General features: G+C 39.6%; 1 long non-coding RNA gene and 1 other non-coding gene across 2 annotated transcripts in view; one reads left to right on the plus strand and one right to left on the minus strand.

Annotated features, from left to right (window-relative positions):
• The window catches only part of LOC141416944 (uncharacterized), a 136,054-nt gene extending 126,949 nt beyond the window's left edge, over positions 1-9,105 (minus strand). Inside the window, exon 1 of the long non-coding RNA XR_012441587.1 lies at positions 8,868-9,105. This is a non-coding gene — a long non-coding RNA (uncharacterized lncRNA). The remainder of the gene's footprint in view (positions 1-8,867) is intronic.
• LOC141417086 (small nucleolar RNA SNORD59) lies at positions 8,909-8,979 on the plus strand. Its single transcript, XR_012441710.1, has one exon. It is a non-coding gene; the product is annotated as a small nucleolar RNA SNORD59 (small nucleolar RNA).
• Positions 9,106-12,227: the final 3,122 nt, after the last annotated feature.

Raw genomic sequence — 12,227 nt, forward strand, 5'->3', positions numbered from 1 at the left:
GACTATGACAAATGCCAACTCCAGGGAAAGAGATCAAGATGAGATATTAAAAAATATCCAAAGAGCTCAAGCAACTTGCACACTCTTTAAATGATGCAAAGTTCATGGGTGAAATCCACTGGATATTTACTGAACACCCACACAACATTTGACTTTTTCTACCCACACATGGTGTAGTATAAGAAAATAAAGATTAAGAAAATGTGGAGACAACTGTTTAAGATGTCTTTGAAAGAGAGAGTCCCTCAGTCTCTGAGAAGGGATAGGTGCCTACATGCAATGAATGCAAATCAGCAAAGATGGCTCAGTAACATTAGCTAACCTCCCCTCTGACATGCTCCAGTGTTTGTTCACTGCCTTATCTGGGGCTGAAAAATTCTCCTACCTTTCATTTCAAAACCATTGAGTTCAACCTCTCTCCTTAGTACAAAATTTTCACCTCATGGCAAAGTCTGAAAATATTTTTCCTACTCATTTTTTCAAAGTGCCTGGTGCAGTGTTCTTCTTAAAATAGAAGACATTGGTTTATTTACTTATTTTTTAATTGGCACATACTAATTATACTAATCTATGGTATACATGTGGAACTTTGACACATGCAAACATTATATTATGATCAAATCAGGGTCATTAGCATATCTATTACCTCAAACAATTTTCTTTATTTGTGGTGAAACATGAAATTCCTCTCTTCTAGTTATTATGAAATATACCTTCTGCTATTTTGACTGTAGTAGGATATATTGTGCAATTTTGTGCCAAAATGCTTTCCTCCCATCTAACTGTCACATCATACTCATTGGACAACCTTACAAAATACCATTTACTCTGCAGCTTATAAGCAGTGGAAACTAATTTATCAAAATTATGGAGGAAGTGAAGTTCAAGATGCAGATGTCAAAAGATTCATTGTCTCATGCAGGTCCATTTTCTGGTTTATAAATGGGAATTTCTGATATGTCTCTACAATGTAGATGGGACTAGGTAACTCTCTGGTCACTCTTTCAAAGCCCTATCCGTAAGGAGGTCCCATGCCTGAGCAATGACACATCGTTGTGTTCAAATGTAAGAATGGGACCATCAAGGGACCCTATTCATGCCAACTGTGACCCATGGTTTTGTGAACTATCAGGGTAGACAAACAAGTGCAAAGGATAAATGACAAACACTGGTAGTGGGATGCTGCTGACACATGGGCTGCTCCACTCAAAGAATTTGGCTTTATCATTATTTGGAGATTTCTTCTTTTGGTGTATCTGAAATATCTCTGTATGTTGACCTAGAACATCAAAAATGTGTCAGTCAGCCAGTAGCTGAATTTCCCAATATATAAAATGTTTGGGAGCATTAAGAATCAGATGATACAAATTCCAGTCCTATTTCCAGCACACATTAGCCATATACACTCAGGTAAACACGCTTGATCACTGTAAAATGAGAGCAGACAGGGGCTGCTGCTGTGATTTGGGCTGTAAGCACTACATACTAACCTTGGCTTAGATAAAAAGCAATTATAATTTCTATAGTGAGCTAAGAACAGTGTGAAGCTCTCTGTGGATTATGCTATACATATTATAGGGATAAGGAGACTGAATTGTAAGGAGATGTACACTTACACGAAACTCCACAATTGATTTTAGCACTGTCCCCAACCTGTCAAATTTCTAAAGTGATTTCCAAGGGCTGTGCTTGGTTTGTGAACTCAGAGCCTCGCTGGTGCTCAGTACTTCCCTATTAACTCATGAATCACAGCCTCTTTCATCAAATCTCCTGTGTTTTATTTGACTCACCCGCTTCAGGACTGACATAATGTTGAAGGTTCAGAATTCCAGCACTTGATCCTCAACCCCACTATACAGTGCACCATCCCCTCTTCAGACCCTCTGAGAGACAAAGGTGACTCGTCAGGACCACAGTGCCATCTGCTGGCCAGGAGGAGCTGCTGTGGTGCGCTCTGCTCAGTTCTCTGTAGGAGCAGTTCCCACTTCACTGGGAACAGAGTGTGGGCATTAGCTCATTATTTGTGACTTAGGACATTTCAAGGTGGAAACCCACTGAGAGGAACAGAGACACAGCCCTTGACCTCAACAACTGCATTTCAATGGAATCTCCTAGATGCTTGGCTATTGATGAGGCTTGCATGGGAGTGGAGGACGATATGAACAGAAACAGGGCTCAGTGATGATGCTCATGATGGGGGTTTATCTTGGGGCTGCAGGATATTGATAGCTTGTGAAGAGGGAAATAAGTTTGACCCCAGATAAAGAGTTCTTTCAAAAAGGCATTTAGACTTTAATGTTTGCATCTATGTGAGTGTGGGGAAGGGAGAAGAGTGGAGATGCGGACGGAAACCATGTGACTTTCCTTTACTACTCTAAACCCTTTGATAATCCACTGATCTATGCTTTTCACTTATGCCACATGTTCTATCTATTTGATTATGGACTATGACTACTTCATAAGTAAAGTAGTAAATTAAAATGGTCTTTATTCTCTACTCAAAAGGCATAGACTGGTTGATTACATTAGAAAAATAATATGCAACTGTTTGTTTTCGACAAGAAACACAGGCAAAGACATGCACAGAATAAAAGTGAAAAGATGCAAAATGATATGTAAGCAAGTGGAAGTTGAAGGCAAGCAGGAGTAACTTAATTGTACTCTGACAAAGTAGATGTCAAGCCAAAATCAGTTAGAAGGGATAAAGAATGCCACTACATATTAACAAATGGAGTAATCTATTAAAGAGAGATAATGATGATGCAAATATATGAACTAAGTAGCTGTGCACCTAATTTCATAAAGCAAACACTACTACTGAATACACAGAGACAGGTAGTTTCTGAAATAATAATATTGGGTAATTTCAACACCCTACTGACATGACTACATAGATCATTTTTGAAAAATATCAACAAAGGTAAGATCCAAAGAGTTAAACTGCACCACAGATCAAATGGACATAACAGACATCTGAAGAGTATTTCACCAGATTCTTCTCAGAAGCCCACAGAACTTCCTCCAAAATAGATCACACTTTTGACCAGTAAGCAAGTCTTAACAAATTCACAAGTACTGAAATAATTTCCTGTATATTAACATATCATCATGGAATAAGATTAGAAATTAATAGCAAGTGAAACTGTGGAAATTAGTCAAACACATGGAAACCAAAAGCACACTTTTTGACACAGAAGAATTCAACAAGCAAATCTAAAAACTTATAGAATCAAATGAAACTGACACAATCTACCAGAACCTTGGGGACAAAGGTTGTGAGGCAGGGCTAAGGAAAGAAAAATTATGGCTATATGTGTCTACATTAAAAATCAGAAAGCTCTTGAGCTGGAGGTATCGTTTAGTGGTAGAGCACCTGCCTACTACACACAAGGCTATGGTTCAATCCTCAGTACTGAAAAAGAAAAAGATATCAAAATAACCTAATTATATGATTAAAAGTTTTAAGAAGAAATTAATAAAGTGGAGACTAAAAGAACAATGCAAAGAACCAATGCAAAAATGAGTTGGTTCTTTGAAAAGAGAAACAACATGTTCTATTGGTTACCCAAACTAACCTAAAGGAAAGGTACCAATGGCTCACACCTGCAATCCAAGTTATTCAGGTGGCAGAGATCAGGACTATCACAGTTCAAAACCAGCCTCAGGCAAACAGTTTCAAGACTCTATTTCAAAAAAAAAATTCTCAGGAAAAAAAGGTTTGTACAGTGGCTCAAGTGGAAGAAGCTCCTGCCTAGCAAGTGTGAGGCCGTAGTTCAACAAAAGAAAAAAAAAAACAGAAAGAGGGAGAAGACTCAAATTAATAAAATCAGTGATGTAAAAGGGGAATTATGACAAATACCCGTGAAATTCAGAGGATCATTAGGGAATATTTGAAAACTTATATTCCGGTAAGATAGAAAATATAGAAGAAATGTATAAATGTCTAGACATAACACTTGCCAAAATTGAGCTACCGGCTATTAACAAGTTGAACAGACTTATAGTGAGCAATAAGATCGACCGCTAGTATAGTATCACAATGGAAAAAAAAACCAGGACCAGAAAAATTCACAGCAGAATTCTGCGGCCTTTTAAGAAGTAACATCAATACCCCTCAAATGTTACATAAAATAGAAAGGGTGCTGCCACACTCAGTTTACATAGCAAGGATTACACTGATACTAAAACTAGATAAGGACACAACAAAGAAAAAATTATGCTTTAATTTCCATGATAGATATAGATGTAAAACTTCTCAATAAATTGATTTCAAGCCAAATTCAACAACACATGAAAAAGATCATACACTATGATGAAGTTGGGTTAATTCTAGAAATAATAGGATGATTCAATATACACAAATCAATAAATATCATACAACACAGAAATAGAATGCAGGACAAAAATCACATGATCATATCAATAGATGAAGATAAAGCCAATGACAAAATACAACATCCTTCCTGATAAAAGTCATGAAGAAACTAGGAACAATGAAACATATCTCAACAGAATAAAGGTTATATATGACAAACAAATAGTCAATATAATAAATGGGGAAAAACTGAAAGCATTTCCTCTAAAATCAAGAACAGGACAAGAGTGTCCACTTTTTCCACTCTTAGTTAAGACAATGATTGAATTCTTATGATGATCAGCAAGGTAAGAGAAAGAAATGAAAGGGATACAAATAGGAAGAGAAGAAGTCAAATTATCCCTATTTGCAGACTATATGACCTAAACTTAAAAGAACCTAGGGCCTCAACCAAGAACTCTTACATCTGACAAACACTTTTAGCAGAATAGAAGGATAAAAAAACAACATACAAAAAACAGTAAATTTTCTATATACATATAATGAACACTCTGAGAAAGAACTCAAACCAAGAATCCACTCATAATAGCCTCAAAATAACTATGAATAAACATATATTAGAAGATTAAATTCCTCTCCAGTGAAAACTATAAAACACTGAAGAAAGTTATTGAAGAAGACACTAGAAGATGAATAAACTTCCTTATTCATGAATTGGCAAAAACAACATTGTAAAATAGGTTATACAACTAGAAGAGATCTACAGATCCAACACAATTCTCATCAAGTTCCAATGACATTCTTTACAGAAATAGGAAAATGAAGCCTAAAATTCATATGGAAGCACAAATCACCCCAAGTAGCCATAGCAATCCTGAACAAAAGAGCAATTCTGGAGGTATCATAACACCTGACTTCAAATTATACTACAGTAGCAAAAACAGCATGGTACTAGCACAAAACAGATGCATAAATCAGTGGACCATAATTAAAGATCAGAAACAAGCCCATAAATTACATCCATCTGATGGTCGACGAAGGTGGCAAAAACACTCATCTGAAAGAAAAAAAAAACAGCCTCTTGAGCAAATGTTGGGGAAACTGAATATCCCCATGTACAAGACGAAAACCACATCCTTATCTCTCATCTCATGTAACTTTGATGGCACTACAGGAAAACACAAGGGAAATACTTGGAGATAGAGGCAGATACCATGACTTTCTGATTAAGACTCAAATAGTTGAGGAAAAGACAGCAAGAATGACAAAGGAATTGCATCCAATTGGAAAAAACTAATGCACATCAAATGAAAAAATTGACAGAATGAGGGAAAATATTTGCCAGCTAATTCATCAGACAAAGCATTAATATCCAGTATATATAAAGAACTAAAAAAACTAAACACAAAAAAGAACGATTCAATCGATAAAGGGACAAATGAACAGATAATTCCCAAAGGAAGAAAAAATGACCAAAAAATGCATGTAGGTATGTTCAACATTCATAGCCATAAAGTAAATGCACATAAAATTATTTTGTACTTCTGTCTCACCATAGTCAGAATGGCTATCATCAAGGAAACATCAACAAATGCTGACAAGGGGCATGGAAGAAAAACCCTCCTACCATGTTGCTGGGAATGTAAACTGCTCTGGCTGGATGAGTCAGGATGGAGGTTACTCAAAAAACTAAAAATAGAACTCCCATATGCTCTTGCTATAGCACTCCAAGACATATATTTGAAGGAAATTAAGTCAGCACACAACAGATATGCCTGCATATCCATGTTTATTACAGCACCGTTCCATTAGAAAATGTATGGAATTAGTCAAGACCCCCATCAACCAAAAACTAGACAAAGAAAATGGTATTACACACAATGCAGAGTATATGCAGCCATAAACAGTGAAATGATGTTGCTTTTAGGAAAATGGATGGAAGTGGAGATCATCAAGCTGAAAAAATAAGACAGAATAGCAAAGACAAATACCACGTGTCTCTGTACACAGAATCCAGACCTTAAAAATGATATGGATGCAAAAGGGGACATTTGGGGCGAATCAGTGGAGAAGGGATAGGGAAGAAGAGCAAATGGGGGTGGTGAGTACGAGTATATACAGTATAAACATGTATGAAAACAACATACTACACCCTCTAAAATTGTAAGAAATGTGGGGAAGGAGAGCTAGGACAAGAAAGAGTAATAGAGGAGATGGATATGACCAAAGTACAACAAATGCAGTTATGGAGACATTAAAGTGAAATGTCATCATACAACAATAGACACTTCTAAAAAAAAAGGAATAAACACTCTGTCCCAGGGACTTGGGGTGAAGAACCAGGGTGCATGAAGAGGTCACTTCTGGAGGTGCTCCATACTTACTTCTGAGTACACAAAGTTTATTGGGAAAGGAATCCAGACAAAGTCAGCGGCAGTAGCCTTTCAACCCAGTCCACCTGCTCACACTGAAGAACTTGGCCTCTTCCTCCACAAGCCTCTATGGCACAGCCATGAGACTGTATATTTTCTGCTGTCTTTGAGAGCAAGGGTGGTACTAATAATGCTATTTGCACATCCAGAATTCCTGTTTGGACCAGAGCTCTCAACCTCAAGCCCCATCGGTGGTTTCAGTGGTTATAGAAAATGCACTAACTGGCTCTGTCTGGGTACTGTGCAGTTCAGAAAATATATGAGGACAACTAGACTCTCTGACTGGCCTCTATTCTCTACCCACACATTATCCTGTATAAGATCCCTGAATCTTGTTGCTGTCTCATGTTCAGCTACCTTCTTCAGCCCAGGAAGAGCTGAGTGCCACATGCTTCAAAGGCTGCAGCATCCCTAAGCACTGGCCCTCATTTCTAGGAAAATATCCCTTGTGCAGGTGGCAAATCGACTTCCTTGGGCCCCTCAAACCCAGGCAAGTACTCTCCCTATGCAGCATCCAGCAGACACTTTCACCTGCCTCCCACTGCCTTTTCCCATCCACAACACTTCAGTAACTTCCTCAACACTCTCTTGCTTTCTCCTTTGGACTACCTGCTAGCATTGATTCAAATCAGATTCCCTCCTCAGTGCTACAGTGCACCAGAGGTGAGAACTGTAGCTTTTAGGTAGCATAATGCTTCCAGGCCACGAGCCTCAGAAGTCAACACACTGGCCTCCCAGTGTCATTGGTACCAAGCTTCAGGATGGGTCAATGACCCCCAATATTACCATGCTCATTCCAAGAGCCCTAACCTTCTTCATTCCTGTTCCTGTGGCCATCGTTTTCCTCTTACAACTGGGCCAAAACCGCAAGGGTTATCGGAGCCTCAGGTTCCATTTCTCATAGGTATATATTTTCTCTACTAATGGTGCATCCCTGTATCTTTACATGCTGTTATTATAAATAGTTACTAGTGACTTCATCAGGCACCAGCAACAAGCAATGATCCATTAGTGTCTGACAGACAGGCCTCCTGGAAAAGAGCAGACCCTGGTACTTTACTCCATTGCTTGAGTCACACCTCCAATCCATTTTCCTCTGGTTAATTTGGAGATGGATTGTCATGAAATATTTGCCCAGGCTGACCCTGACACACTATCCTCATAATCTCAAGCTCCCAAACACCTAGGATTACAGGAATGAGTCACTGTACCCAGCTACACCCTTGTATCTTTACAAGTTGCTGTCATCAAATATTTACTGTTGACCTGATCAGAGACAAGAAATCAGCAATGATTCACACCTGCTGACAAAGAGCAGGCCATGTGCTTTAGCCTAACCTTACTTAATCTCTGTATATGCAGCTTTCTCAGAAGCCTTGGTTTTACCACATTCAAAGGTCAGATGGTATCTTCCATGCATCCCTCCCACAAGCAATGGAGTTTGAGTCTCACAGACATTACAGTCTGGGTCACTAAACAAGAAGCAACGTTCAAACTGCAGACATGGACAGTAGCAAACACTGAGGATGTAGAAGCATGATTACCAAGTACAGCTGACACAAACGATAGAGGGAGTCAATAACAAAATGTTGGCCAGAGATGGCCCCATAATTGATGTCAACATAGGAGCACCAGTAAGATGGTACTCTCTATGGTGGGAATTGGTCGGTATCTTATGTGCATTGTGAGTTAGGAAGATGGCATTTCATGCCACTCAATCAGACTAGAAAGCTCTCTGACAAAGCTTGCCAAGGTTATAAATTGTACCACAAGAGAAAAATCTGAGGCATGCACAAGAGCTGTGTTAAACTTTCTCAATGAAACCCCAGTAGCACAGCAACTAAGAGATAGTATAGATGAATGGGAGCCCATAAAACTAAAAAGCTTCTGCTCATCAAAAGAAGTGGTCTCTAAACTAAAGAGAACACCCAGAGAGTGGGAGAAAATATTTGTCAGCTACACATCAAACAAAGGACTGATAACCAGAATATATAGGGAACTTAAAAAACTAAATTCTCCCAAAACTAATGAACCAATAAAGAAATGGACAAGTGAACCAAACAGAACATTTTCAAAAGAAGAAATTCAAATGGCCAAAAAACACATGAAAAAATGCTCACCATCTCTAGCAATAAAGAAAATGCAAATTAAAACCACACTAATTCACTGATGAGTAGCTTCTGGTTTTCGTTCTTCTGAGTGTGCTGAAGCCAGATGCCATTCCTGAAAAGGGAAAAGATGGAAAGAAGCTATAAAAAGAATATTTTTGACGTTTGCTTAATTAGGGGATGCAGAGCTCTTAAATAATATTTCTTCTTAAAAAATAAAATAAATAAATAAATAAATGAAACCACACTAAGATTCCACCTCACCCCTGTTAGAATAGCCATCATTAGCAACACCACCAACAACAGGTGTTGGCGAGGATGCGGGGATAAAGGAACCCTCTTACACTGCTGGTGGGAATGTAAACTAGTACAACCACTCTGGAAAAAAATTTGGAGGCTACTTAAAAAGCTAAACATTGATCTACCATTTGATCCAGCAATACCACTCTTGGGGATATACCCAAAAGACTGAGACACAGGTTACTCCAGAGGCACCTGCACACCCATGTTTATTGCAGCACTATTCACAATAGCCAAGTTATGGAAACAGCCAAGATGCCCCACCACTAACGAATGGATTAAGAAAATGTGGTATCTATACACAATGGAATTTTATGCAGCCATGAAGAAGAACGAAATGTTATCATTCGCTGGTAAATGTATGGAATTGGAGAACATCATTCTGAGTGAGGTTAGCCTGCCCAAAAGACCAAAAATCGTATGTTCTCCCTCATATGTGGACATTAGATCAAGGGCAAACACAAGGATATTGGACTTTGAGCACATGACAAAAGCGAGAGCACACAAGGGAGGGGTGAGGATAGGTAAGACACCTAAAAAATTAGCTAGCATTTGTTGCCCTTAATGCAGAGAAACTAAAGCAGATACCTTAAAAGCAACTGAGGCCAATAGGAAAAGGCGACCAGGAACTAGACAAAAGGTTAGATCAAAAAGAATTAACCTAGAAGGTAACACACACGCACAGGAAATTAATGTGAGTCAACTCCCTGTATAGCTATCCTTATCTCAACCAGCAAAAACCCTTGATCCTTTCTATTATTGCTTATACTCTCTCTACAACAAAATTAGAGATAAGGGGAAAATAGTTTCTGCCGGGTATTGAGGAGGTTGGGGGGAGAGGGAGGGTCAGAGTGGGTGGTAAGGGAGGAGTTGGGGGCAGGGGAGAGAAATGACCCAAGCCTTGTACTGTATGCACATATGAATAATAAAACAATAAAAAAAGGAGATGAATCAACTTGGGTTTAACACACTTGTGCATGGAAGCAATGCTAGGAATCTCTCTACACAGCTATCCTTAACTCAACTAGCAAAAACGCTTTTTGTTCCTATTTATGCTTATGTCTTTTCTTCAGCAAAATTACAGCTAAGGGCAGAACGGGTTCTGCCTGGAAGTGAGGGGGGAGGTGGGATGAGGAGAGGACAGAAGAGGAGGGCAGGAGGAAGAAATGACCCAAACAATTTACACACATGAAAATAAATGAATAATTAAAAAAATAAGAAATTTTAAAAAAGAAAAAAAAGAGCTGTGTTAAAAAGATGTCTTAGAAAACACAGAATGGGGTCCATGCCTAGCAATCCAAACCTTGCTTATTAAATAGGTCCTGTGGCACTAATAGTAAGTACAACCAGGGCTCGACAATGCCAAATCAAGTTTAGAGTTGGGCAGATGGCCCACCAATAAATACATCGGCACTGGTGAATGATTCTATGCAGCAAAAACCCAGATGTACCCTGTGGGTAGGGGCAAAGCTTCACGTGCCAAAAAGGCATTCAAAGTTATTCCTGGCTTGAGATGTACATGTGCCTCCAACTGGCATTTTGTGAGTATGGAAAAAAACCCATAGCACTCAGGAAATTTCCATCAAGCTTCTTCCATGAAATCCTGTTTGTGCAATGGTAGCAGTACAGGGAGGCAGGGATCTGAAAGTCCGCAAAGGGCCTCACAAGATTACAATAGCCATTAGACTACACATAGCTCCACTTCTAATATTGGGTGTCACCTGGGTAGATGATCCCCAACACAGATGGCCAAATTTTAGACACCACCACCTAATCCCTGAGGTTGTTGTTGGAAGTGATGCGGCTTCAGCCCATAGCTCCGCAATCCAAGCGATGTTGAAGGAAAGAGTGGCACCAACAAATGTCACTGGTACCACAAAATCCCCAGCAAACTAGCCTCTCTTATGCTACAGACAACATGGACCCCGAGGTATAATGATGGCTGCATCCAGTGCCCCTACTCTTGTCTTGCTGCTTCCCTCAGCTCATGCTTGCTAAGTAGCCTAGAAATGAACCATACAGTGGCATTTGCTGTGGGCACACTTTGCATTGCATTAAGTGAAGTCCTAGTAGTCATGCATCTTACTGTAAGGAAACCACAGAGCCTAGGTCAGGTTGTGTAGCTTCCCTACAAGTTATGTAAAAAAAGGGGACTTGGGAGACTTGTGTGTTACAGCACCCAAATGAAACCACATTTCCCACCACCGCCACTGTCCCTGCCTCCATGGAGAAATGCCTAAGGACTGGAGAGTGCTCTGTGTCAATGAGACTGTGCATTTCTAACTTCTGCTGACCACCAGAAGGTGTCACAACCGTGAAGCTTTCCCAACTGCACATACAAACTTTCCTCTTTCTTCCCAAATGCGCTAGGCCCCTACAGGCAAAGACCTAAGCCCTTGAACCTAAAACTGTCACCTGAGGCCCAGTTCCCCAAAGCGCCCTCATTTGTCCATACGCTCTGCTAACACTTTTGCCCAATAACCCCATTTAAACTGTTAGTGCTGCCATATGACTAGGACTCATTGTTCTTTGAAGTGCCAGCAGCCTTCTCATGTGGCATTGTTACCACCTGACACAAGCCTTGAGGCCCCACATCCCCCTAAAGGCTGAGGAGAATGCTGCAGCTCTCCTTGGTTTCTGTCACTTATTCACAATTTGATAACACCCTATCGAAACTTTGATCCAGATATTATTGGAACCAGTGAGGCTACAGAGAGGTCTCCAATAAAGAAGGAGGCCTCTACCTGGCCTTAGGTTCCTGACATGGGTTGCAATAAAAATTTTAGGATATATCTAGGAGTGACTAAGAAAGTTTCTTAGTAAAATAAAGTAAAGAATGAATACTGCAAAACCAGACATGACTGTGGACATATCTGAAAAGTGACATATTGAGCGCTCAAATTTCAGGAGGGTTTATGGTGAAAAAGTGAGTTGGGGGTTTAGGATGAGTGCTCCCTTTTCTTCTGACACCTGGCACATTTCATCATTCTTTCTATTACACTGTCTTGACTTCATCTGTTTTGCACAGAGTTTTCAAATCTAGTTGGTTCACAAATTAGGTTGCTGCAACAT

Source organism: Castor canadensis, chromosome 14 (assembly GCF_047511655.1).
Source record: "Castor canadensis chromosome 14, mCasCan1.hap1v2, whole genome shotgun sequence".
NCBI lineage: Eukaryota > Metazoa > Chordata > Mammalia > Rodentia > Castoridae > Castor > Castor canadensis.